Source organism: Nicotiana tabacum, chromosome 11 (genome assembly GCF_000715075.1).
Source record: "Nicotiana tabacum cultivar K326 chromosome 11, ASM71507v2, whole genome shotgun sequence".
Classification (NCBI taxonomy): domain Eukaryota; kingdom Viridiplantae; phylum Streptophyta; class Magnoliopsida; order Solanales; family Solanaceae; genus Nicotiana; species Nicotiana tabacum.
The window spans coordinates 170,220,211-170,247,323 of NC_134090.1; the positions used below are offsets into that span (position 1 = coordinate 170,220,211).

General features: G+C 39.5%; 1 long non-coding RNA gene across 1 annotated transcript; it reads right to left on the reverse strand.

Annotated features, from left to right (window-relative positions):
• Window positions 1-5,944: 5,944 nt before the first annotated feature.
• LOC107759139 (uncharacterized) lies at window positions 5,945-13,425 on the reverse strand. Its single transcript, XR_001642111.2, has 2 exons — window positions 12,650-13,425; window positions 5,945-7,611 (listed from the first exon to the last, which is right to left on the reverse strand). It is a non-coding gene; the product is annotated as an uncharacterized LOC107759139 (long non-coding RNA).
• Window positions 13,426-27,113: the final 13,688 nt, after the last annotated feature.

The following is a 27,113-nucleotide window of genomic DNA, read 5'->3' on the forward strand; positions in this document are numbered from 1 at the left end:
AGACCGATTACTGCCAAAAAGCCTTCGACAGAATCAAGGAGTACTTGTCAACACCACCAGTCTTAGTCCCGCCTGAGCCAGGTACACCCCTATTACTCTACCTTGCAGTATTGGATGGAGCTTTCGGTTGTGTTCTAGGGTAGTATGATGAAACGGTGAGGAAGGAGCAGGCCATCTTTTACCTCAATAAGAAGTTTACCCCGTATGAGGCCCGATATTCTTTGTTAGAGCGTACCTGTTGTGCTTTGACTTAGGTAGCTCAGAAGCTGAGACATTACTTTTGCGCCTACACCACATATCTCATATCAAGGATGGATCTGAAGTACATCTTTCAGATGCCCATGCCCACTGGCAAGCTAGCCAAGTGGCAAATCCTGTTGAGTGAGTTCGACATTGTGTACGTAACTTAGAAAGCAATCAAGGGACAAGCACTGGCAAACCACCTTGCCGAGAATCTCGTGGATGGAGAATACAAACCCCTGAAAACGTATTTTCCTGTCGAAGAGGTATCCTTCATAAGAGAAGACATTGCAGAATCCTATGACAGTTGGAGAATGTTTTTCGATAGAGCAGCCAGCTTCAAAAAAGTTGGCATAGGAGCAGACCTAGTATCAGAAACTGGTTAGCATTATCCGGTGTCTACAAAACTTAGGTTCCCCTGCACCAACAACATGGCTGAGTACGAAGCTTGCATCTTAAGGCTCAAGATGGCCATTGACATGAACGCTCAAGAGTTGCTAGTGATTGCTGATTCAGACCTACTCATACATTAGGTGCGTGAAGAATGGGCAACCAAGAACTCCAATGCATTGGCTACCCTGAGGTTCACGAGGACGAAGTTCTAGCATGTTCCCAGAGTCTAGAATGAGTTTGTCGATGCATTGGCTACCCTATCGTCTATGATACAACAACCAGAAAAGAATTTTATTGACCCCATTCCAGTAAAAATCCATGATCAGCCAGCTTATTGTGCCCACGTTGAAGAAAAAGAATATGGAAAGCCTTGGTTTCATGATATCAAGGAATATTTGGCAAAAGGAGAGTACCCAGAACTTGCAAACCATACTTAGAAAGGCACAGTTTGGAGACTGTCCAAAAACTTATTTCACAGCGGAGGAATCCTATATAGGGGACTCCTAATTTGGGGTTATTATGGTGTGTCGATGCAAAGGAAGCATCCAGGCTACTAGAAGAAATTCATGTTGGGACCTGCGGTCCGCATATGAATGGTTTTGTCTTAGCAAAGAAGATACTCTAAGTTGGTTACTTTTGGATGACTATGGAAACATACTGCAATCAGTATGTCCAGAAATGCCACCGTTGTCAGATACATGCAGGCATGATAAAGGTACCTCCGAATGAGCTTAATGCAACAAGCTCGCCATGGTCGTTTGCCGCCTGGAGAATGGATGTTATTGGACCAATCGAGCCTGCCCCTTCTAACGTGCACAGGTTTATCCTAGTAGCAATTGACTATTTCACCAAATTGGTCGAAGCAGCATCTTACAGAGCACTAACTAAGAAAGTCATGGCAGACTTTGTCTGCGACCGCATTGTTTGTCGATTCGGGGTTCTAGAGTCGATCATCACTAATAATGGCTACAACCTCGATAGTGACTTGATGAAAGCTATGTGTGAAACCTTCAAGATCAAACACAAGAATTCCACAGCCTACAGGCCGTAGATGAATGGGGCTGTAGAGGCCACCAACAAGAATATCAAGAAGATATTGAGGAAAATGATAAAGACGCATAAACAGTGGCACGAGAAGTTATCATTTGATCTATTAGGGTATCGCACCACAGTCAGCACATCAACTAGAGCAACCCCATATATGGTGGCTTATGGTACAGAGGCAGTCATTCCCGTCGAGGTAGAAATTCCTTCACTAAGGATCATACAAGAAGCTAAGCTCGATGACACAGAATGGGTAAAAAGTCGTTATGCGCAACTAGCCCTTATAGACGGAAAGAGAATAAATGTAGTCTTCCATGGTCAACTCTATCAGAACAGAATGTCCAGAGCCTTCAACAAAAGAGTCAAGGCGAGACAGTTCACACTAGGGCAACTGGTGTTAAAGAAAATTTTTCCGCATCAAGATGAAACCAAGGGGAAATTCTCTCCCAGCTGGCATAGTCCATACATGGTCCACCTGGTTCTGACAAGAGGAGCCCTCATACTTGCAGAAATGGACGGAGAAGTTTGGCCAAAACCGATCAATTCAGATGCAGTCAAGCGTTACTATGTGTAATTTTCATGCTTCCCTTATTTGATGTAATTTGAACTACGCCTGACCTGATTCCCGTTTAAGAGGGGATACGTAGGCAGCCGTATGGGTTCGGTCACAATTCAATAAAATTTTCATTTCCCCGCAATTGGAAACTGGGGCAAAATTTTGAGGAGGACCCTCAAAATTCCGAAGTAATTTCAGCTGATCGTCGCAAGCAACAACCAGAAGCATCAACCCATTAAACTAGGGCGGAATTTAGAGGGGGGCCCTCAAAATTCCGTAGCAAGAGAGGTTGCAATGTCCCGAACCACGTCACAGTCGTCGGTTCATCTAAATATTATTATATCATATTTTTACAAATCATGCATATTACTGAAATTGCTTTGTTTAGCAACGCTACCCCAATAATACATACAGTATCACCAGATTAGAGCCAAGTAGGTCAAGCAAAAGACAGCAGGGTACAAAACTCACGATTTTTCTTTGGATGCAGGCACTTGGATTACAAAATAATCAAACATACTATACACTCACGAGACAAACATTGTTCGGGAATACAACTCTCGGAACCGTTTCACTTACCAACATTTACTATCCACACACACCAATGACATTCCGTGTGTCACAATGTCCCCAGCAGTCACAATATCGCAATCTGCTATCAGCTAAGAAAGCTCTATCACCATTTGCCATTTTATTTCTTGCATAAGGCTACCATTCTGCCTTCCAAGACTAAACGCTGTCTCCATCTGTATTTTTGCATTGCATAAGGCTACCATTCTGCTTTCCGAGGTTAAGCTCTGCCTCCATCTGCATTTTTTTCATTGCATAAGGCTACCATTCTGCCTTTCGAGGTTAAACTCTACCTCCATCTGCATTTTTGCATTGCATAAGACTACCATTCTGCCTTTCGAGGTTAAGCTCTACATCTATCTGCATTTTTTGCATTGCATAAGGCTACCATTCTGCCTTTCGAGACTAAACACTATCTCCATCTGCATTTCTGCATTGCATAGGGCTACCACTCTACCTTATGAGGTTAATCTCTACCTTCATCTGCATCTCATGGGCTGAAAGATCGCCTCATACTACATTGGATGGCTAAAATATCGCCGCATACTGCATCTGCATAACTAAAAGATCGCCTTCGCACGGCTGAAAGATCGCCTCATACTGCATCCGCATGTCTAAAAGATCGCCTCATACTACATCCGCATGGGCTAAAAGATCTCCACGTACTGCATCTCATGGGCTGAAAGATCGCCAAATTATCCAAAGACGTCATCGTTCGGAGGCACCATTTTCATAGCCCGAGAACACCATGTCATGGCCTGAGGATCCCTTTTAATCTTTTGCATATCATTATTCAAAGGCATCATGGTTCAGAGGCACCATCCTCATAGCCCGAGAGCATCATTTCATAACCTACGAATGCTTATTGCATGCTTCATGACCCAGGACATCATCCTAACCATCCAAAGACAACATTCATAGTCCGACGGGAACTTGCATCATGTTTAAATTCATGCACAGTATACACCTGTATTGTTTCTAATTGCAGGTATACCGGCAAGCAACGGCCATCCCGGTAGGTGCCAGCCCGCTCCAATTCCTGTAGCCATATCAAACCTTGACCATTCTCGCAAGCCGCCCACTCACCCCATCTTGGGTATTGCGTCCGTTCTTGAAGAGTCTCCATTGGCATACTCCGCCGACGGATCTTGAACTACATAGGGCCTGATTCTTGTAAAACCGGGGATATGTAGGCAGCTCAGAGGCCAGGGCGCGACCTAACTTCTTCGAACCGTTTCATTCGGTCAAAATTGATCATCATATCTTTACCCGACAACTCTTTCATCCTTCCTGGGTAAAGAGGGGCAGTTGTTGATACCAAATTTTTCTCTATGTATTTTTCAATATGCAAATACCTTCAAAATAACATATGTATGCATATATAAGTATGTTCAAATATTGTATTATTTTTTTAAATTTTTAAAGATTTTTAAATCAATTTATTTCCCTATTTTATCCATAAAAACCCAATAATCATTTTCAAAATTATTATTTTTGGTAATTAGTTTATTGGACTTTCGCATTTTTGCTAAAATGTAGCTAAGATAATTTTTTCGTATTCTTACAAATGTATTTAGTATTTTTAAAGGCTAAATTGCATAATTGCAATATTAGCCTCTTTTAGGATTTAATTGCATTCATACACATGAAAATGAAGTCTTGTATTTTTAAATTAATAATTATATGTCATCAATCATTTTAATACTTTTAATTTATTTTTAGAAATTAATTTACTATTTTTTAAATTTTAAATAGGGAAAATGACTATTTAAATGATAGCCCAATTTCATTTCAATTATAGCCTGAAATTTAGCCCAAATCAGACCCAATTTCCCAACCCAATTGCAACTTGAACCCAGACTCCCCACCTAACCCCTTTAATCCCAGCCGTTAATCATTTAGATCAACGGCTCCTGTTCTCCCTTTCCCCTTTTAACCCCAAACGACCCCTAAACCTATCTCATTTCTGACCTACCGCCGCCCTTGAATCCCTCTTCTCTCTCAACTCTCTCTGAAACTCCTACAAACCCTAGCCGCCGCCATCAAACCAAAACCTAATCCACACTGATACATGTCACACCTCTTTTTTACACACCCGAGGGGGAATATAAGAGAGTTTTTCCAATTAAAGTGACATTATTCGAAATGGGATTATTTATTTAATTCTTCAAACTCGCCATTTGGAATATTTTAATTGGTGTCCCAAGTCACCGGTTTATTTTTAAATCCCAAATCGAGGAAATTCGACTTTCCTTTTGAAGTTTGCGAACTAGAAATTCTAAGTAAAGAATTCTATTAACCCGGGAGAAGGTGTTAGGAATTCCCGGATTCTGTGGTTCTAGCACTGTCGCTTAAACTATTATAATTGGCCTATTATCTGATTTACTACATGTTTTAGCCGATGGTGCATTTTTAGCTTATTAACCGCTTTTGATTAATTTTAGAAGATTCAACATTATTTAAAACACGCCTTGAACCACGCCACATGGAATGCACCCGCAGTCCATGACACATTCTATTTAACGTTGTTGAGAATTGAAAATGTGTCACATGAAATGCACACCCGAATTTAATAAATAAAGGAAATCAATTTAAATAGCGCGCCAAAAGCAACTACGAGATTTCAAATTAATAACAAGGTTTGCGAGGGCCATTAAAACTTCAATTGATGGCAGACCTCGGTTTTTAAAGAGTTAGTATTAATTACATAAGGGCCATGTGTTATTTAATAAAAATGACACACCTCAAATTTTTTATAAGAGCTAACTAGTTTTGTGAGGGCCATGGGCTTAGGGGTTTTATTTGGCATGACACGCCTCAAATTATTTAAAAATGTATTGTTATTAGAAGTTGTTATAATCGGGTCACATGAAATGCACCCCCGAATTGAGATTCGGGTATCGTAACCATGCCATGGGAACCGTACCTGTGGCCACGGTAATTTATTATTGATCGCGCCTAAAGTAAGCTACGATGTTTATGAATATTAACGGCCTAAGTGTTCTCACAACGATCAAATTAAACAAGATAAAAATCAAATAAATTATTAATGGGCAAAACTTTCTTTTTCCTTTAGTATCGTTTCCCAAACCACACAACAATTAGATCTTTAACAGTTTGTCTATCTTAGTTGCCTAATGAGAAAATAAACTTTAAAACAAATAGATTAAGTTAAGAAGACAAAGTATTCATTAATATCCAGAATAAGATAAATAAGCAGAAAGCTCCATGAATCAATTCAATACCAAATAAAGAAATTAACAGATCTCAAATTAGAGAGGAGTGAGTGGACCTTTGATGTTTAACTCGACCAAACAAAAGCCACCAAAAATGAAACCTCGAACCAGACCAGAAAACCCACCGGAACCGCGATAAAACTCCACAACGGGCCTCATCGGAACCATGGACAGAACCTCGTCGTGAACTCAAACCTGACTCAAACTCAAACTTGCCGAATTCCAGGGTTTTAAATCGACAATCAGAAGAAGAAACTAACATTCGAAACAAAAATCAAAGGATTTGAATCCGACGTCCGTCCTCCGTTTTTGCCATTCGTCCCTTCACCACAAAATCCCCAAGTTTCTTTTGCTATGTCACTATGTGTTTATATGAAGAATCCCCAATTGAATAAAGGGTTTTTTGAGAAGAAAATTTCAAACGTTTGGCTGACGTCCCTTTTTTGTTGTCTAGCTCATTGTTTCATTCTTTTGCTTTGAAATATTTTTGGCTTTTTCTTTGATCTTTTCGAGAGAAATGACCGATCAGTGTTTTAGGTGTGTCAATTTAGGGATTAGGTACTATTATATAGGGGTAGGGATTAGGTTAGGGGTATGATCCTAGAAATTATGGGCTTGCGAATTATGGGCTAGGTCCAAAATTAGGCCTAAAAATGGGTTGGTCGAGCCCAAGTTTTATTCTTTCCTTGCGAACGAGATAAAAAAGTGATCTCATTTATTAATTAATCATACTTAAGTAAAACAACTATTAAAATAAGATTGACCGTTAAAATAAACTATTTTTTGGGTATTTTTCAAGATTAAAAATGACTACAAAACATTAATTGAACAATTTTTGTAATTTTCATTTTTCTTGTAATAAAATAAAGTAAAAGAGTAAAAGTTAGTTGAAATAGCTATATTAGGCCTAAATTAATTATTTACATGCTAAAATATGAAAAATCTTGGTGAGGGTCAAAAATCACATGTCTACAGCTGCCCCTCTTTGACTGGAAATGCGAAAAGTTTTTAGACAAAGAATGACTAGATAGGTTTTTTTTTACCCGACCCTTATTTAAAGCGACCAAAAGAAAGGTGAATGTGACCGAGCCCTGGTATCTGAGCTGCCTATATATCGTTGGATATAAAGGAATCAGACCACATGTAGTTCAGAGGTGAGTGAGACGATGAAGTATACATAGGTGGAAAGCCGATCGAGGAGCCGTTCCGTCGAGTTCTGGTCCACAGTCCCCCGTTATTGCATCAAAATCAGAAATTAAAAAGACTAACTAAGCCTATCAGCTACGAGTTACAATATTCCTATCTAAGAGTCATCTGAAGCTCGATCTTGAGTCTTGGTTCATTCTTCATGTGGACTCTGATCTGAATCTTGATGCTTGTTAGCTGTAGGTGCTGGTTCTTTCTTCTTCAGCTTTTCGAATCAAGTCGGGACATACGAAGCTTGTGACTTCAATTATATCTTGAGCAGTCCACATCTTTTTCCACTTCTGCACTTTGAGTTCACTTCTTTTTCTTTTTCTTCTTTTTCTTCTTTATTCTGGATTGAGACTCCTTCTTTGGTCGTGTCAAACCCTGTGCGTCGAGGTAAAACCTTCTCAGACACCAAAACAAGCAAACGGACGGAACATTTCTGCCCCAGTTTTCACTAGGAAAATTTCGTAAGTTATTGTAACAAAATTCTAAACTAATTTTTTACTGAAAGCAACAAAACCAGGATTGTGTATCCTTAAGAAAAATGGATTGGGGAGCGAGGAGCGGAGTCCTATATCTATACTAAAAATCAACTAGGGAGTGGAGACCCTATGTTGGCAGAAGGTGACTAAGGAGTGGAGACCCTATGTCTAAAATAATCTCAACTAGGGAGTGGAGACCTTATGTTGGCAAAAGGCGACTAGTGAGTGGAGACCCTATGTCTAAATCTCAACTAGGGAGTGGAGACCCTATATTGGCAAAAGGCGACTAGGGAGTGGAGACCCTATGTCTAAAATAATCTCAACTAGGGAGTGGAGACACTATGTTGGCAAAAGGCGACTAGGGAGTGGAGACCCTATGTTTCAAATCTCAACTAGGGAGTGGAGACCCTATATTGGCAAAAGTCGACTAGGGAGTGGAGACCCTATGTATAAAATAATCTCAACTAGGGAGTGGAAACCCTATGTTGGAAAAAGAAGACTAGGGAGTGGAGACCCTATGTCTAAAATCTCAACTAGGGAGTGGAGACCCTATGTTGGCAAAAGGCGACTAGGAAGTGAAGACCCTATGTCTAAAATCTCAACTAGGTAGTGGAGACCCTATGTTGGCAAAAGGTGACGAGGGAGTGGAGATCCTATGTTGGCAAAAGGAGACTAGGGAGTGGAGACCCTATGTCTAAAATCTCAACTAGGCAGTGGAGACCCTATGTCTGCAAAAGGCAACTAGGGAGTGGAGACCTTATGTCTAAAATCTCAACTAGGGAGTGGAGCCCTATGTTGGCAAAAGGAGGCTAGGAAGTAGAGACCCTATGTCTAAAATAATCTCAACTAGGGAGTGGAGATCATATATTGTCATAAGGAGACTAGGGAGTGGAGACCCTATGTTGGCATAAGGCGACTAGGGAGTGGAGACCCTATGTTGGCAAAAGGCGACAAGAGAGTGGAGACCCTATGTCTAAAATAATCTCAACTAGGGAGTGGAGACCCTATGTTGGCAAAAGGCGACTAGGGAGTGGAGGCCCTATGTCTAAAATAATTTCAACTAGGGAGTGGAGACCCTATGTTGCAAAAGGCGACTAGGGAGTGGAGACCCTACGTCTAAAATAATCTCAACTAGGGAGTGGAGACCCTATGTTGGCAAAAGGTGACTAGGGAGTGGAGACCCTACGTCTAAAATAATCTCAACTAGGGAGTGGAGACCCTATGTTGGCAAAAGGCGACCAGGGAGTGGAGACCCTATGTCTAAAGTCTCAACTAAGGAGTGGAGACCCTATGTTGGCAAAAGGCGACTAGGGAGTGGAGACCCTATGTCTAAAATAATCTCAACTAGGGAGTGGAGACCCTATGTTGGCAAAAGGCAACTAGGGAGTGGAGACCCTATGTCTAAAATAATCTCAACTAGGGAGTGGAGACCTTATGTTGGCAAAAGGAGACTAGGGAGTGGAGATACTATGTCTAAAATAATCTCAACTAGGGAGTGGAGACCCTATGTTGGCAAAAGGCGACCAGGGAGTGGAGACCCTATGTCTAAAGTCTCAACTAGGGAGTGGAGACCCTATGTTGGCAAAAGGCGACTAGGGAGTGGAGACCCTATGTTGGCAAAAGGCGACTAGGGAGTGGACATACTATGTCTAAAATAATCTCAACTAGGGAGTGGAGACCCTATGTTGGCAAAAGGCGACTAGGGAGTGGAGATACTATGTCTAAAATAATCTCAACTAGGGAGTGGAGACCCTATATTAGCAAAAGGCGACTAGGGAGTGGAGACCCTATGTCTAAAATAAATTCAACTAGGGAGTGCAGTCCCTATGTTGGCAAAAAGCGACTAGGGAGTGGAGACCCTATGTCTAAAATAAATCTCAACTAGGGAGTGTACACCCTTATGTTGGAAAAGCATAAAAATTGAGATTGGGGATCCTAAACTACCATTTTTGAATTTTCTTCTTATCTCTTTCTTTTTCTTCTTTTTTTCTTTGTGTTCTTCTCTTTTCTTTTATTTAATGAGTAAATGCAAGAAAAAAATGGAGGGGACTTCCCTTTTTATGGATTGTTGCTACAAAGCTATTTCTAGCACTTGCGCATTTTATTTTTGGTTGGACCTGCTTCTTGCACGATTGCTTAGGATTGCACCTGTTTCGAATTTTCAAACAAAGAACAATTGTTAATTCAAAATGGTGGTTGGTTTTGTGGCCTTGATTGTTTTTGATCACTTGATCTCGGAACAACTCTTTTGGTGAGAACCTCTATTGCTTGCTAGCTTTTCTGAAGATTGATTTCTCTACTAAAACCGAGGACCTCAACTTTCCAAAATTTCACATGGCGGTTCACCCGTGTGGGGCTTTGGCCCTTTCACCTTATTCTGCCTCTAGGGACATTTGACTTTGGTTTTCTTTCATTTTCAATAATTTCAACTTTCGAGCATCGGCCATCATGGCCAATCGGGATCGACTTGATGCACCTGTTGAGGCTGGGTACCTTCTTTGGATTTGGCTTTTGTTAAGAAGAACTTTGTTAAACCAATCTTGCCACCTTTTCTTTGTATTAGTTTTAGAACAGAGTTAGACCGAAAGGGGTTCAAAGAAAAGTAAACAAAGGACAAGAAAGTGAACTTAAAGAGAAGTGTCCCTTTCAGGGAGGAAAGAAAGACTTATCAGGAGTGCATGCAGACTTCAATAGACATGACATGCTTCTTGGACTGGATACCCGATCTGCACAACTATCCAATTTCTCACAAACCCATTGCAACCCGTGTTTTAAAACCGAGAAACCTTGCTAGGACTTTTTCAGTGCCAATGGTGGTGAGGAATTTCTTCTGTTCGATCAACGGCGCCCTTTGCGGGTTTTCGCCAATCTACCTCTCTCATTTCTCTTCTCACCATCGCCTTATAGTTCTCTTTACAAGTTTTCACTAACAAGACTCTCTCATTTTCAATTTCTCTGCTCACCATCGACTTATGGTGCTAGTGGGTTTTCACCAATAAGACTCTCTCATTTTATTTTTCTCATCTTGATTGCATCGGATCCAAACAATTGCATTCTCCGATTTTGAACACCTTTCACCGATTTATCGGAAAGACTTGAACAAGGTTTGGGTAAGAAGAACTTGGATCAAATTACAACTTTGGAACCGCTCAGGCGGGATCATTGCCGAACCATTATAATATCTGCCCCAGTTTCACTTTTGGGGGAAATTAGATTTTGTTTTGGTGAAACTAAACCCCAGAGAGGCTGCCTACATATCCTTTCGGAATCAACTCGAACATAGTTCAGGGAAACATTTGATTTTTTGTTGTTTTTCTTTTTCTTTTCTTTTTTTATAAACGTTTTCAAGTTCCAAAGAGGATAATGAAAGAAAGGTAACCGACTCAAAGGGTTAGCAAAGGATTGGAGTGTTTGGGGTAGCGAGTGTCACACCTTCTTTTTACTTACACCCCCGAAGAGGGTAGATGAGGGAGTTTTTTCCAACTTAAAGTGACAATCAAAACGGGATTTATTTATTTATTAAATTCAGAGTCGCCACTTGGGATAATTTTATGGTGTCCCAAGTCACCGGTTCAAATCCCGAATCGAGGAAAGATTGACTCTCTTTAACAGTTCGCGCACCAGAAATCCGGGTAAGGAATTCTGTTAACCCGGGAGAAGGTGTTAGGCATTCCCAAGTTCCGTAGTTCTAGCACGGTCGCTCAACTGTTATATTCGGCTTAATTATCTGATTTTAAACCATTTTAAACCTATGTGCAAATTTTAGTTCATTAACCGCTTTTAATCATTTTTAAGAAAATTCAACGCTATTTAAAACATGTCTTGGATCACGTCACATAAATGCACCCGCGGTCCACGACACATTTTAACTAACGTTGTTGAGATTTGGATTTGGGTCACATAAATGCGCACCCGTGTTTATGACATTTATGTATCGAAACCATACCACGGGAAACCGTACCCATATCCACGATATTTAATAATAGTTGCGCCTAAGACAAGCTATGATTTTTCATAAGTGATTATTTCCTAAGTATGCTCCTAACGACCCGAATGATTAAAAGAGAAACAACACAAAATTAACATAATCTTTCTTAAGCTCGAATTCCTTTTTCATTATTTACCAAAGTCCCAAATCCAATCTTAAACCAACTACCCCATGGCCCAAATTCAAACCTTTCTCTCAAGTCCCAAACACAACACTGACTTTTAAGTTATGATTTTAAACCAAATAAGCTATAATAAGGGAGAAATCAGTTGAAAACAAAACCAACCAATTACTCAAACTCAAGTAGGAAAATGAAATAAACCAAACTATATGTGTAACAATGGTAGAACTTTTGATTAAAGCAAATAAACTCAAGTTGAATGTAACTGTTCATAGAACAAAAGCGTAGATTACTAATTGATGCTATTTAAGATGAGTGATATATACATTTGACCCAAATATACCTTCCGAAATCTCCCACTGCTTCATCACTGACCAATCTAATGGTTTTTAGACTTTTAATACTAACTAGAACCCAAACAACAGTAAGAACCTCGGCAAATAACGAAAAGTTAGCCAACATCTCAAGCAAAATAATTGACAAACACATAATAAATCACACCCCACAGTAATATAAAGTAATTGCATTCTTTTTGACATAAGAAACCAAAAATTTTCAAACACCATTCCATCCGCAGCACAACGGAGTCAAAACACAATTCCAATTGCCATTTTTAAACTCAAGAGCTAGAAACAGTATAATGGAGCTGAAACTGAAACGTAAATAAAACTCGAAATCCACAACATATCGCAGCATATATGCGTATTTCGAATTTTACTTGAGCTTTTCCAGCAAAAACAAATATATTTTAGGTTAGCACATTGATAGCTTGACAGGATTTGTCACGGAAACAAAGCAGCAGAAGAAGAACGAAATGGAAGAACTGACCTTCTATTATTGAAATTCTGGAGCAAATACAATGAAAATAAAGATCTAAGACCGCACAACCTCCGAGCGAGCTACAGACTAGGCATCTGGACCGGAATCACAATCTCGAATAAACCCGTTAAACAAAGACCACGCCGGAAAACTTGACCTCGAGGACTCAAACGATGAACTCAGTCCGAATCTCCTTTTGTTATATAGTTTGTTTTGTTCTGCCCGTTTTATGTTACTTTCATGTGTGTGTGTTTGCCGTTTTCAATGGTGGTCGCCGGATTTCTCGCCAGATCTATCACCTTCCTGCGTAGCAGTAACAGGGAAGTCGGAGGAGTAGCGGTGATGGGAATGGGGATCGATGGGGATCGTTTGGTGTTCTGCAGCAGATTAGTGTCTCTTTTGGTTCTGCGCCTGATCTCTTTTGTAGTGTCTAGGCATTAGGTCTCTTTTTTGTTCATCTAGGTCTAGGTTTGGTTGAAGCTCGGTGGTCTTTAGGTTCAACAGATGAAGAAGAAAAGCTCAAAGTTCATAGGGGGTTGTCGTTCAGCTAAGGAAGAAGACGAAATACTCGATGGATGGGAACTGTGTTTTCCGGCGGATTGGCGGCGTGGCTGACGGGGGTGAATGAGATGATATCAGGGGTCGTTTGGTGATTAATGTTCAGGGGTCACTGGTTTTTTTTTTTGATGCTGAAGGAAAATCGAGAAAAAAGATGGGGAATGGTCGAAGAAGAAGACCTTCAGGGAAAAGAGGTCTGTCCAAAAGCTACGCAGCTTTAGCTTTTCTTCTTATCCGTCTTTCCCTTTTTTCTTTACTCTAAGGCGTTCTTTTATAGTGTAGAGTGTAGGTCTAGATAGTTGTAGGGATTTTAGGTTAAGCGGTATGGCCTAGGAATTATGAGCTTGAAAATTATGGGTTGGGTCCAAAATTAGGCCTAAAATGGGTTGCTCGAGCCCAAGTTCTATTCTTTCCATGCGAACAAGATTAAAAATACGATCCCATTTATCAATTAATCCTACTATTGAAATCATTATTAAAATAAAACTAACCATTAAAACAAATCTATTTTTGGTATTTTCAAATATCATATTAAAATAAAAATACGATATTATTTTTTGTATTTTTTTTAAGATTAAAAATGATTACAAAACATTAATGAACCAATTTTTGTAATTTTTGTTTTCTTGTAATAAAATAAAGTAAAAGAGTCAAAATTACTTAAAATATCTATATTATGCCTAAATTAAATATTTACGCGCTAAAATATTAAAACTCTTGGGGAGGGTCAAAAATCACATGTCTACAGCTGCCCCTCTTTGACTGGAAAGACGTAGTATTTTTAGACAAAGAATGACCAGACAGGTTTTTTGACCTGACCCTTATTTGGAGAAACTAAAACTAAGAGAGAGGGGAATGTGACCGAGCTCTGGTATCTGAGCTGCCTACATATCCTTGGCTATAAAGGAATTAGGCCACGTGTAGTTTAGAGATGAGTGAGATGACGGAGTATGCCGAGGTGGAGATCCGGTCGAGGTGCCGTTCCGCCGAGGTTCCGGTCCACGATTCCTGTTATTACATCAAAAAATCAAATGAAAAAGACTAACTAAACCTGTCAACCACGAGTTTCAAGATTCCTATCTATAAGTCTTCTGAAGCTTGATCTTGAGTCTTGAATGGTTCTTCATGCAGACTTTAGATTTGAACCTTGGCGTTTGTTAGCTGCAGGTTCTAGCTCGTTCTTCTACAGCTTTTTGGATCAAGACCGGACATGTAGTGCTTGTGACTTCCACCATGTCTTAAGCAGTTCACATCTTCCATCAACTTCTGCATTTGGATTCACTTCTTGACTTTCTCTCTTTTTCTTTATTGTGACTAACTTTTGTTGATCACCTCGGACTGTTGACTCGCATTCTTGCCGCAGGATTCTTTGGTTGCTGACATGAATTGCAATCTGAGATGCTTTTCCTTTTCTTCAGGTGGACGCCTGATTGTTGAACTCGAACTGTATTCCCTTGCTCTCCAGGTGGGCTCTTGACTGTTGAACTTGAACTGGTTTCCCTTGCTCTCCAGGTGGGCTCCTGATTGCTAAACTTGAATGTATTCCCTACTCTCCAGGCGGGCTCCTGACTGCTAACTTGAAATGTATTCCCCGCTCTCCAGGCGGGCTCCTGATTACAACAAAATAGACAAAACAAAGAAAATTTTCTGCCCCAGTTTGGTGGCTGGGCACAGATGTGAGTATAAAACTAAATCATGTTACCAAATAAGAACTTGAAAGCTAAAACTTGAATTGTACTCCCTTGTTCTCCAGGTGGGCTCCTGATGACTTGAAATGTATTCCCTACTCTTCAGGCGGGCTCCTGACTGCTGACTTGAAATGTATTCCTGCTCTCTAGGCGGGCTCCTGACTGCTGACTTGAAATGTATTCCCTGCTCTTCAGGCAGGCTCCTGACTGCTGACTTGAATGTATTCCCTGCTCTCCAGGCGGGCTCCTGACTCCTGACTTGAATGTATTCCCTACTCTCCAGGCGGGCTCCTAACTGCTGACTTGAATTGTATTCCCTGCTCTCCAGGTGGACGCCTGACTTCAACAAAATAGACAAAACAAAGAAATTTTTTTTGCCCCAGTTCGGGTATCTGGACACATATGTAAGTGTAAAACGAACCACATTACCAAATATCAATAAGAACTTGAAAGCTAAAACTTGAGTTATACTCCCTTGTTCTCCAGGTAGGCTCCTGATTGCTGACTTGAAATGTATTCACTGCTCTCTAGGCGGGCTCCTGACTGCTGACCTGAAATATATTCCCTGCTCTACAGGCGGGCTTCTAACTGCTGACTTGAAATGTATTCCCTGCTCTCCAGACGGGCTTCTGACTTCAACAAAATAGCCAAAAACAAAGAAAATTTTTCTGCCCCAGTTTGGGTATCTAGGCACACATGTAAGTGTAAAACGGATCATATTACCAAATATCAATAAGAACTTGAAAGCTAAAACTTGAGTTATACTCCCTTGTTCTCTAGGTGGGCTCCTAATTGCTGACTTTAAATGTTTTCCCTACTTTTCAGGCGGGTTCCTGATTGCTGAATTGAAATGTATTCCCTTCTCTCCAGGCGGGCTCCTGACTTCAACAAAACAGACAAAAACAAAGAAAATTTTCTACCCCAGTTTGGTGGCTGGGCACAGAAAATTTCTATGCCCAGTTTGGTAGCTGGGCACATAAGTAAGTGTTAAACCGAATCATTCTACCAACTATTAAGAATCTGAAAGCTAAGTCCTATTATCCAGAGAGGTCCTGACAACTCTTAATTAGACGACAATTATAGATCTAAGCTGTATCTTTTAAAGGTATTACTTCCGCTAAAGTTTTGATATCTAAAAGGGTCTTAAATTACATCCCATTATCTAGGAAGGTCCTGTAACTCAAAATCAAATCTTGTCCTAAAAAATGACACTTTTACGACTGAATTATACTACCCTACGATAGAATTTACGACACGTCTCGTGATCTAATAGAAATCTCAAAACTAGGTCCCATTATTCAGAAGGGGGATCCTGAAACTCCTAATTGAATCCTATCTTAAACATGCAAACTTTGAAACCAACTTACCTTCCTCTATGCTATTCATGATTGTTTTGAATTTTAACTAAGCCACATTTTCCAGGAAGGTCCTCAAAGTTTACGGTCAAACCTGTCTGGTGCTTGCTTTTCCTTGCGTAGGGTTTCTCTGAAAAAAACAAATTTTTCTGCCCCTGTTTCAATCAAAGAAAAATCTTGTCAGTTTAAAACGCGGTGGTTGGTTTTTGGCCTTGACTTTGAGGGTGATTGCTCCTCCACTTCCCATGATAACTTTGACTTCCACTCGAAGACCTTGCTAACCACTTTCTCTGTCATCGTTATCACAGAAAATACCTCTTCTCCATTCAGACCCAATACCCTCTATCTGTTTCATTGCTCGTGAGCTGACATTTACCAAACCTTTGTGTCTCACATGAATCCCAAAGTACATCAATTGCCACCCACTCAGTACGTATGTTGTTCTTTCTTGACTTAAACCACTAGCCTTGGCCTTGAGGTCTATTTCTCCTTCACTTGCCATGATAACTTTGATTTCTGCTTGGAAGACCTTGCTTGTCACTGGTTAACCACTTTCTTTGTCAATCTTATCACAAAAATACCTTTGATCCATTAACCCAACATCCTCTATCTGTTGCACTATTCACGAATTGAAATATACCAAACCTTTGTATTTCTCATGGACCCCAAAGCATGTTGATTGTTACCAACTCAGTGCGCTTGTTGTTCTTTCCTGACTTATGACACTGATGTGCTGGCCAGATCCCGTTTTGTTTAATTGGAAAGCTGGTGGAAAATTTTGAAGTCATTTCTCACTTATTTTGACCAAACAGACTCAGGAAGAGGAAGTAAACAAGACAAAAGGAATAGAGTAAAGGACAAAGGAAAAAGGTGATTCCTAACAAGAAAACTACAAAGTAGAAACCTATCAGATGTGGATACCAACTATAATGACCATGCCATGCACCTGTGGCCTATTTTGTTGAGCAAGTCTGATGTTCAACTCTTGTTATACCCCTAAACCATGAAACATGGCTTCAATGCTCTGATTATCCAATCTGATTCACAATCCTTATTCGACTTGTGGTGCCCGAAGGGTTTTCACCATCAAGCCTCTCTCATTTTGATTCTTTCTCTCCACTTACCGTCACCTTATGGTACCCGCGGGGGTTTTCACCAGTAATACTCTCTCATTTTTTATTTCTCTCAGTTCCCGTCACCTTACGGTGCCCGTGAGGGTTTTCACCAATAACACTCTCTCATTTCCATTATTTTTCTACTTGGACCAGAGTGTTACCCCTGATATGAATTACCTCTCCTTACTTGACTTGGCATCTCTCGAAGACTAATCGGAAGGTCTTTATTTGGACCGTAATGTGGGCTTTTGGATGGGGTTAGAAATAAAGGGTATCAAAAGGCTAAAAAAACTCATCATGGGTTCAAAATTACAACTTTCGGAACCAAATGTCTTACAACAACCACAACTTGTGTCCCAGTTTCTTCCTTGGGAATTTTTGGATTTTTATTTTGATGGGACCGAACCGTGAGGCTGCCTACATATCTTTAAAATGAATCAGGTCGAACGTAGTTCATGTCATAGAAATTACTTTGTTGTTTTGATTTTTTTTCTCTTTCTTTGCTCTCTCTTTTGATTTCTTTTTCCCTTTTGTTGTTTTTCTTCCTCTCTTTTTTCTTTTCATTATTTCTTTCTCTTTTCATTCTTTCTTTCTCTTTACGTTCTTTTCTTTCTCTTTTCTTTTCTTTCTATTTTCTCTCCTTCCTTTACTTATCTTTTACGCTTTTGTTTCTGATATTTGTTACTGATTCCGAAAGAGGGGTATGAAAGAAAACAAATAAGGCTCAAAAGGGGTGACAAGGGATAAAATGTTTAGATAGCAGAACAAAATGCCTTCGTCATTTCAATATTCGAGACATGCCAAATACAAACAAGTACAATCAAAGAAAGAAACCATTCATAGTATCTCTTGACTGCATCAGAATTGATAGCCATTTCTAGACATTTGCCTTCTACATCTGTCAAATACAATGCACCATTGGACAACACTCTAGTTACAACGAACGACCCCTACCAAATTTGGGGAAAATTTGCCATTATCTTTACCCGATGCAACATGATGCATTCCAATAGTGTATTTTTATGTCCTACCTGCCCCAGTTTCACACAATTCGGGCTTGAAGTGATCCCAAAATGCCTTCACTTATTTCCCTCCAATGTCCCTACATCTTCAACATTGTTTCATTGCTTCATGACTAAACAGACTTTTAAAGCCAGGCTGAGAATTACGCATGCATGTCATGTCACTAGAGTCAACAGGAAAAGGACTATAAAAGGAAAAGAGAACTAAACAAAATGACTAGAAATAACAAAAAACAGAAAATTGCATTAGACAGATGGTGAAAAGGTTTGGACAACAAAACAGACAAACTAAACTGGGGTTACAAACCTAGAACAAACCTAGAAAACACTAAGTGGGATACTACGACTAAAGGAACTAGAAAAAATTAGAGGATAGAAGGGTTTGAATTACAAGACAATATCCGGATTACAACCCTGAAATAACCCGGACAACAGAAATGGCAACAAACTAAGTCACCAGAGCTCCCCTCTGGCTACTCAAGAAATGGAGCGTCTTTCCAATTACCCAGCACGGTATCTTAGCCATTGAATTCTGCATCTACAATACTAGGAATTTCACAAGTCTTCATCACATTGTTCTTGATAAATTGCTTTTGGGTTCCTTCTGCCGGCTCGTTCTTAAGATCAACCTCCGATAGCGCTGAAAGCTTAGTAGCACGTGGGCCTCCGAGGCTCCCAGAAGAATTCTCACATTCCTTTTCAAAATAAACCATACCCACCATATGCGTCTCATTATGCACAGGCGATAGACTTTGGCTGGTGTCTGTTGCATCTGGATTTGGCACGACAATGTCACATGCATCAATAAGCTTCTGAATCGCATCCTTCAGATTCCAACACTTCTCTATGTCATGCCCCGGGGTATCTGAGCAATATGCGCACCTTTGAGAAAAATCAAACTTCTTTAGGAGAGGGTTTGGCATTTTTATCTGGGTCGGCTTCAACATGTCCAATTTCCTTAGCCTTTGGAATAGACTGGCATATGACACTCCCAATGGAGTGAATACTTTCTTCTTCTGTAACCTCTCGTTCTTAAAGGCTTGATTGGGCCGGAAACCTGATCCAGGGGGTTTTCGGTAGGCTCATGGGGGTGGATAGACATTTTGTGGAGCTGTGTACTAGGAAAGTGATGTACAATTTTGGGAGTTCCGTGGAGAGAAGTGGCATTGGGGAGGATCATCTTTTCTGTTTCACTTTCTTTCACCCGAACTTACTGGTGTGTTCTGAATGTCTTTCGAACAACTCATGATTTTGCCTGACTTGATTCCCTTTTCTACTAGCTCCCCCATTTTTAACACATCTTTGAAAGGCTTTCCCAAGGCCGGGATCAAATGACTGAAGTAGGTGGGCTCCTGGGCTTGTAGGAAAAGCTCAACCATTTCTTCTTCACCAATCGGGGTATTGACTCGAGCAGCTTGCTCCCTCCACCTGAGCCCAAATTCTCTAAAGCTTTCCTCCAGTTTCTTTTCCATTTTAGATAGGGAGGAGCGGTCTAGGGTAACACCCGATCTGTATTGAAAGTATCGAACAAAATCTTGAACCATGTCATCCAATGTAGGCCACTTACCAACATCTTGACGATTATGCCATTCCAACGTTGCCCCAGTCAGGCTCTCACTGAAGTACGCCATCAACAAATCATCTTTCTCGCCAACACTTCTCATTTTATTGCAACAATCCCTCAAATGGGCTATCGGATCCCTACACCCATCATGCAAATTAAACTTTGGCACTTTAAACCCCGCAGGCAGACGAACGTCGGGGGACATAGACAATTCTTTGTAAGACATGCTACCCTGGTCTCCCATTCTTTGCTTGTTCTTTAAGGACTGTTCTATGCCTTTCGGCCTCCTAGGTATCCCATCTAGCCCCTTTCTTCCTGTGAACTTTTTATTTTCAACATGAGGCTCATCCCGCGGGACCCTGCTTATATGAGTTGGGAACCTTGTGGGAAACCTCTGAGGGTTAATATTGGGCATCAGGAGCTTTGAATGAGTATTCATTGTCGGGGATAGTGGATGTGACAAGAGGGCGATTTTGGGGAGAGGTAATTGGAAGATGAGTGATGAAGCAACTAAGACGGTTGGGAAAGCTATGATAAGTAGGTAGATCTGGAGAGTATGGAGGATCATCTAGCATTGTGTTCAGAGCTTGGTTAAGGACGGCATTTAGGAGGCTAGGTGGTGGCGGGGGTGGTACGTTCCCAGTCATCCACGCCTGATACATGTCTTCCATGTGTTGTCTCAACATCTTTACCTCTTCAACCAATCCATTGTCCTGTTCAACCTACTGCTTTCGGGCCCCAGTATCAACCAACTCAGTTCTGTTGTTGTCCGCCATAGCCTTGTGACTTTATGTTGTAGAGAGGAGTTACTACTTCAAGAACCACAAACCAACCAACCTTCTGATATGAAGATAACAAAATGAAGTCATCACGTTAGCGTTAGGGCATTTAACATAATATAATATCACATTGCGTGCAATGCACCTAGTCGCAATTATTGGTTCTAAAATGACTTCAAGGGTATGAAGGTCATTTGGCATCATCCCAATTTGTTCATTTCAACCTCTCTTTTCTTTGTTTTTCTAGCACTTCTTAGCTCGCTCATTTTCCTTCCCCTTTTTCGTTCGGATTATCTCTCTTTTTCTTCCTTCTGATTTCTCACATCCCATGACTTCACCCCTTTTTTTCTTCTTTTTTTTCTTTTTCTTTTAATAAATAAAAAAAATGATTCGATCGAACCCTATGTAGGTTGCCTACATATCATGACGCCGTATGAATCAGATCTTTGCGTAGTTCGGGAAGATCGAGAGTAAAGTACATAAACTAACGTTTTCTTATTCATTTTCTTCTTCTTCTTTTTTTACTTTCTCTTTTTTTAAAAACAGATACTCTATGAGAAATTATCAAGGAAAAACCCTAAAAGAAAAAAACTTTAATTCTTTTTTTTATGAAAGAAATCTAAGGAATAAACCACAGAAAAACATTTTGAATCTTCATTTGATATCCTGACGCAAGATTTCGAAGCAAGCAATGAAAAAGATAAAACATAATGTTTTTGGATTTTAATTTTGATTGCCTAAAGGAAAAATTATAATGATAAACAAAAGATATAGTTTGCCTTTTTTTCTATGTACAATATCCAAAAGTTCTAATGAAAATAAAAAGAATTTTTTTTTATCTTTCATTAATTTTCCAAAGAAACACCTCACAAGAAATCTTTTTGGATTTTGGAACTAATGCCTTAAAGAAAACTTTTAAAAAGGTATTAAGAGAAAATTCTCTTCTCTTTTTTTTGAATTTTTTAGTCTTAATATACTAAAGGGAATATAAAAATAATTTTTATTTTGATATTAATTGCCTAAAGGAAAAACAACCTCAAAGGAAATTTTATTCATTTATAGAATTAGTATTCTAAAGAAAACTTATAACGAAAATATAAAAACGCAAAATTCCTTTTTTTTGTTTTTGTTTTTTCTTTTGACTTGTAACACATTTTCAAATACAAATAAGGAATACAATAACAAAAGACTAGGCAAACTTATCTAGACTATTACAAACTCTAACATCACCTAAAAGATCGAATACTACTATACATGACTAGAAAGTAAAACATGAACAATTGACTCAAAAATCTAAAATGACTCCTCGAGCAACTTCTGAATGCAGTGCTCCTGGAGTATCTGTCATGCCCAAACTCCAGTAAGGAAATCCACACATGTATGAGAAAACTGAAACCAACACTATGTGAGTCAATAACATTCCTTACTAGACACATGCCAGACAAGATTGAGGCTATTTATTCAAAATAGCTTATTTGGCAAAAAGTGGCTAGAAGTTCAAAATTTGGCTATGACCCCGCAAAGCCAAGAACCTAAGATTTACTAGGAAGACCGGACCCTATGTGGATTGCCTACGTATCACGTCCCGAATGACGAGAATCAGGTATGCGTAGTTCGGGCAGATATGATACGGACGAGAAATAAAAATAACAACTAATTTAGAAAATATGTTTTTTTTCTCTTTTTTTTTTGAAAAATGATGAAACATGTAAACTCTTCTTTTTTATTTTCTTTTTCCCCTTTTTTGATTTTTGATTTTCAAAAAATGATGAAAAAGTACAAAAATCTTTTGAATTTTCCAAAGTTTTTTTTTCTTTTAACAAAATGTAACAGAAAACATAATTAGGCCACACTCGCTTTATCTTCACACTTCACCCTCTCTTTTTTTCTTTTTTTTCTTTTTTCTTTCTTTTTTCATTGTTTTTTTTCATTTCTTCATTTACCCTCAGCCATCATTGGTCCGCCAAATGACCCTTTTACCCTTGAATAAATGAAACATGTAACACATAAGATGCTTCAGGATGGTCTTTTATTTTTTGGGGTATACCTGTCCTAGACGAACTCAACCCCTGTGTTGAGTCCCCTAAGTCAAAATGCACATGATGCAAACAAACGTTCCTTCTAGGGATCCAGCATGAGGTATTGTTATACTAGGTTTAAAAACATGGGTTTATTTGTTCTAGACCTGGCTTACCCAAGCGGGCAACTCGACTCGAGCCGAGAGGGGGCTGCGTACAGGTAACCAAAAAATCATACGGCTTTGCAACTTGTCCGAACCTCGTTCTATTTGGGATATGACACTAACAGAAAGAAGTCACGACCAGCATGCACTCCTCGAGAGAGAGAAGAGAGTGGTTTCATAATAGTTTATATATACAGTTCAAATAATATCAAAGCGGTAAAAGCATCACTTAGCACATTAGGGCCAAACATTTAGCAAAATCAGATAAAGTCAAATATAACAATTTATCTAAGCTCGAATTCTGAACCCTGAACAAGAGATTCTGGGTTCGATCCCCAGCAGAGTTGCCAGAGCTGTCACACCTCCTTTTTACTTACACCCCCGGAGAGGGTAGATGAGGGAGTTTTTTCCAACTTAAAGTGACAATCAAAACGAGATTTATTTATTTATTAAATTCAGAGTCGCCACTTGGGATAATTTTATGGTGTCCCAAGTCATCGGTTCAAATCCCGAATCGAGGAAAGATTGACTATGTTTAACAGTCCGCGCACTAGAAATCCAGGTAAGGAATTCTGTTAACCCAGGAGAAGGTGTTAGGCATTCTCGAGTTCTGTGGTTCTATCACGGTCGCTCAACTGTTATATTCGGCTTAATTATCTGATTTTAAACCATTTTGAACCTATGTGCAAATTTTAGTTCATTAACCGCTTTTAATCATTTTTAAGAAGATTCAATGCTATTTAAAACATGTCTTGGACCACGTCACATAAATGCACCCGCTGTCTATGACACATTTTAACTAACGTTATTGAGATTTGAATTTGGGTCACATAAATGCGCACCCATGTTTATGACATTTATCTATCGAAACCATACCACGGGAAACCATACCCATAGCCATGATATTTAATAATAATCGCGCCTAAAGCAAGCTACGATTTTTCATAAGTGATTATTTCCTAAGTATGCTCCTAACGACCCGAATGATTAAAAGAGAAACAACACGAAATTAACATAATCTTTATTAAGCTCGAATTCCTTTTCATTATTTACCAAAGTCCCAAATTCAATCTTAAACTAACCATCCCATGGCCCAAATTCAAACTTTTCTCTCAAGTCCCAAACACAACACTGTACTTTTAAGTTGTGATTTTAAACTAAATAAGCTATGGCAAGGGAGAAATCAGCGGAAAACAAAACCAACCAGTCACTCAAACTTAAGTAGGAAAATGAAATAAACCAAACTATATGCGTAACAATGGTAGAACTTTTAATTAAAGCAAATAAACTCAATTTGAATGTAACTGTTCATAGAACAAAAGCGTAGATTACTAATTGATACTATTTAAGATGAGTGATATATACATTTGACCCAAATATACCTTCCAAAATCTCCCACTGTTTCGTTACTGACCAAACTAATGGTTTTTAGACTTTTAATACTAACTAGAACCCAAATAACAGTAAGCACCTCGGCAAATAACGAAAAGTTAGCTAGCATCTCAAGCAAAATAATTGACAAAAACATAATAAATCACACCCCACAATAATATAAAGTAATTGCATTCTTTTTGACATAAGAAACCAAAAATTTTCAAACACCATTCCATCCGCATCACAATGGAGTCAAAACACAATTCCAATTGCCATTTTTAAACTCAAGAGCTAGAAACAGTATAATGGAGCTGAAACTGAAACGTAAATAAAACTCGAAAGCCACAGCATATCGCAGCATATATGCGGATTTCGAATTTTACTTGAGCTTTTTCAGCAAAAACAAATATATTTCAGGTTAGCACATTGATAGCTTGACAGGATTTGTCACGGAAACAAAGTAGCAGAAGAAGAACGAAATGGAAGAAATGACCTTCTATTATTGAAATTCTAGAGCAAATACAATGAAAATAAAACTCTAAGACCGCACAACCTTTGAGCGAGATACAGACTAGGCATCTCGACCGGAATCGCAACCTCGAATAAACCTGTTAAACAAAGACCACGCCGGAAAACTTGACCTCGACGACTCGAACGTCGAACTCACTCTGAATCTCCTTTTGTTATATAGTTTGTTTTGTTCTGCCCATTTTATGTCCGTTGCATGTGTGTGTGTGTTCACCAGTTCCAATGGCGGTCGCCAGATTTCTCGCCAGATCTATCACCTTCTGGCGCAGCAGTAACAAGGAAGATATAGGAGTAGCGGCGATGGGAATGGGGATCGATGGGGGTTGTTTGGTGCTCTGCAGCAGATCGATATCTCTTTTGGTTATGCGCCTGATCTCTTTGTAGTGTCTAGGAATTATGTCTCTTTTGTGTTCATCTAGGTCTAGGTTCAGCTGAAGCTCGGTGGTGTTTAGGTTCAACAGAGGAAGAAGAAAAGCTGAAGTTTCATAGGGGGTCGCCGTTTAGCTGAGGAAGAAGACGAGTTGCTCGATGGATGGGAACTGTGTTTTTCGGCGGACTGGCGGCGTGGCTGACGGGGATGAAGGAGATGTTATCAGGGGTCATTTTGTGATTAACGTTCAGGGTTCACTGTTTGTTTTGTTTTTGCTGCTGAAGGAAAATCGAGAAAAAAATGGGGAATGGTCGAAGAAGAAGACCTTCAGGGGAAAGGGGTCTGTCCAAAAGTTGCGCAGCTTCAGCTTTTCTTTTTATCCGTCCTTCCCTTTTTTCTTTAGTCTTAGGCGTTATTTTATAGTGTAGAGTCTAGGTCTATATAGTTGTAGGGTTTTTAGTTTAAGGGGTATGGGCCTAGGAATAACGGGCTTGGAAATTATGGGCTAGGTCCAAAATTAGGCCTAAAATGGGTTGCTTGAGCCCAAGTTCTATTCTTTTCCTGCGAACGAGATTAAAAATACGGTCCCATTAATCAATTAATCCTACTATTCAAATAATTATTAAAATAAAACTAACCATTAAAACAAATCTATTTTTGGTATTTTCAAATATCATATTAAAATAAAAATACGATACCATTTTTTGTAGTTTTTTTAAGATTAAAATAAAAATACGATACTATTTTGTAGCTGATTGGTTTTTTTAATGAACCTATTTTTGTAATTTTTGTTTTCTTGTAATAAAATAAAGTAAAAGAGTCAAAATTACTTAAAATATCTATATTATGCCTAATTAAATATTTACGCGCTAAAATATGAAAATTCTTGGGAAGGCTCAAAAATCACATGTCTACAGCGAGAATGAAAGCCTTCGTCATCCCAATCAGCTAATGTTGTTGCTGTAGAAAGACTAGACATAGTACCTTTTGACTGCGTCCGCATTTACGGCTGTTTCAGGGTCATTTCCTTCGATATCTCCCATGTATAACGCCCCTCTTCGCAATATTTTTCTGATAATATACGGTCCCTTCCACTTAGGAGCGAACTTTCCTTTTACTTCCTGGTGGTGAGGGAGAATGCGTCTCAAGACGAGTTTCCCTACTTCAAAATGTCTAGGCCGCAATTTATTGGTGTAAGCACGAGCCATTCTTTGTTGATACAACTGCCCATGGCATACTGCGGCCATTTTCTTTTCATTGATCAGGGTTAGCTTTTCTAGACGGGTTTTGACCCACTCACTGTCCTCAATTTCAGCTTCAACAATGATTCGAAGAGAAGGGATTTCAACTTCGGCGGGTATTACGGCTTCAGTGCCATAAACCAAAAGGTATGGGTTGCTCCGACTGATGTGCGCACAGTAGTGCGATATCCCAACAATGCAAACGGCAACTTTTCATGCCATTGCCTGGAACTTTGGATCATCTTTCTTAGAATATTCTTGATGTTCTTGTTTGCTGCTTCAATAGCACCATTAGCTTTGAGCCGATAAGGAGTAGAATTTCGATGCGTGATTTTAAACTGTTCATATATTTCCCCATCAGGTGACTATTCAAGTTTGCAGCATTATCCGTAATGGCAGTAATACCGAAACGGAAATGAGATTAGAGTGCACGAAGTCTACCATAGCTTTCTTGGTAACAGATTTGAGAGTAATTGCTTCAACCCACTTTGTGAAGTAGTCGATAACGACCAATATGAATCTATGCCTATTTGAAGCTTTTGGCTCAATCAGCCCAATGCTGTTCATACACAGGCAACAAATGGCCAAGGTGCTGACATGAGATGCAGTTCTGTAGGTGGTGCATAAATCAAGTCACTATGCACCTGACACTGATGACATTTCCGGATGAAACTGAAGTAGTTTTTTCCATGGTCAT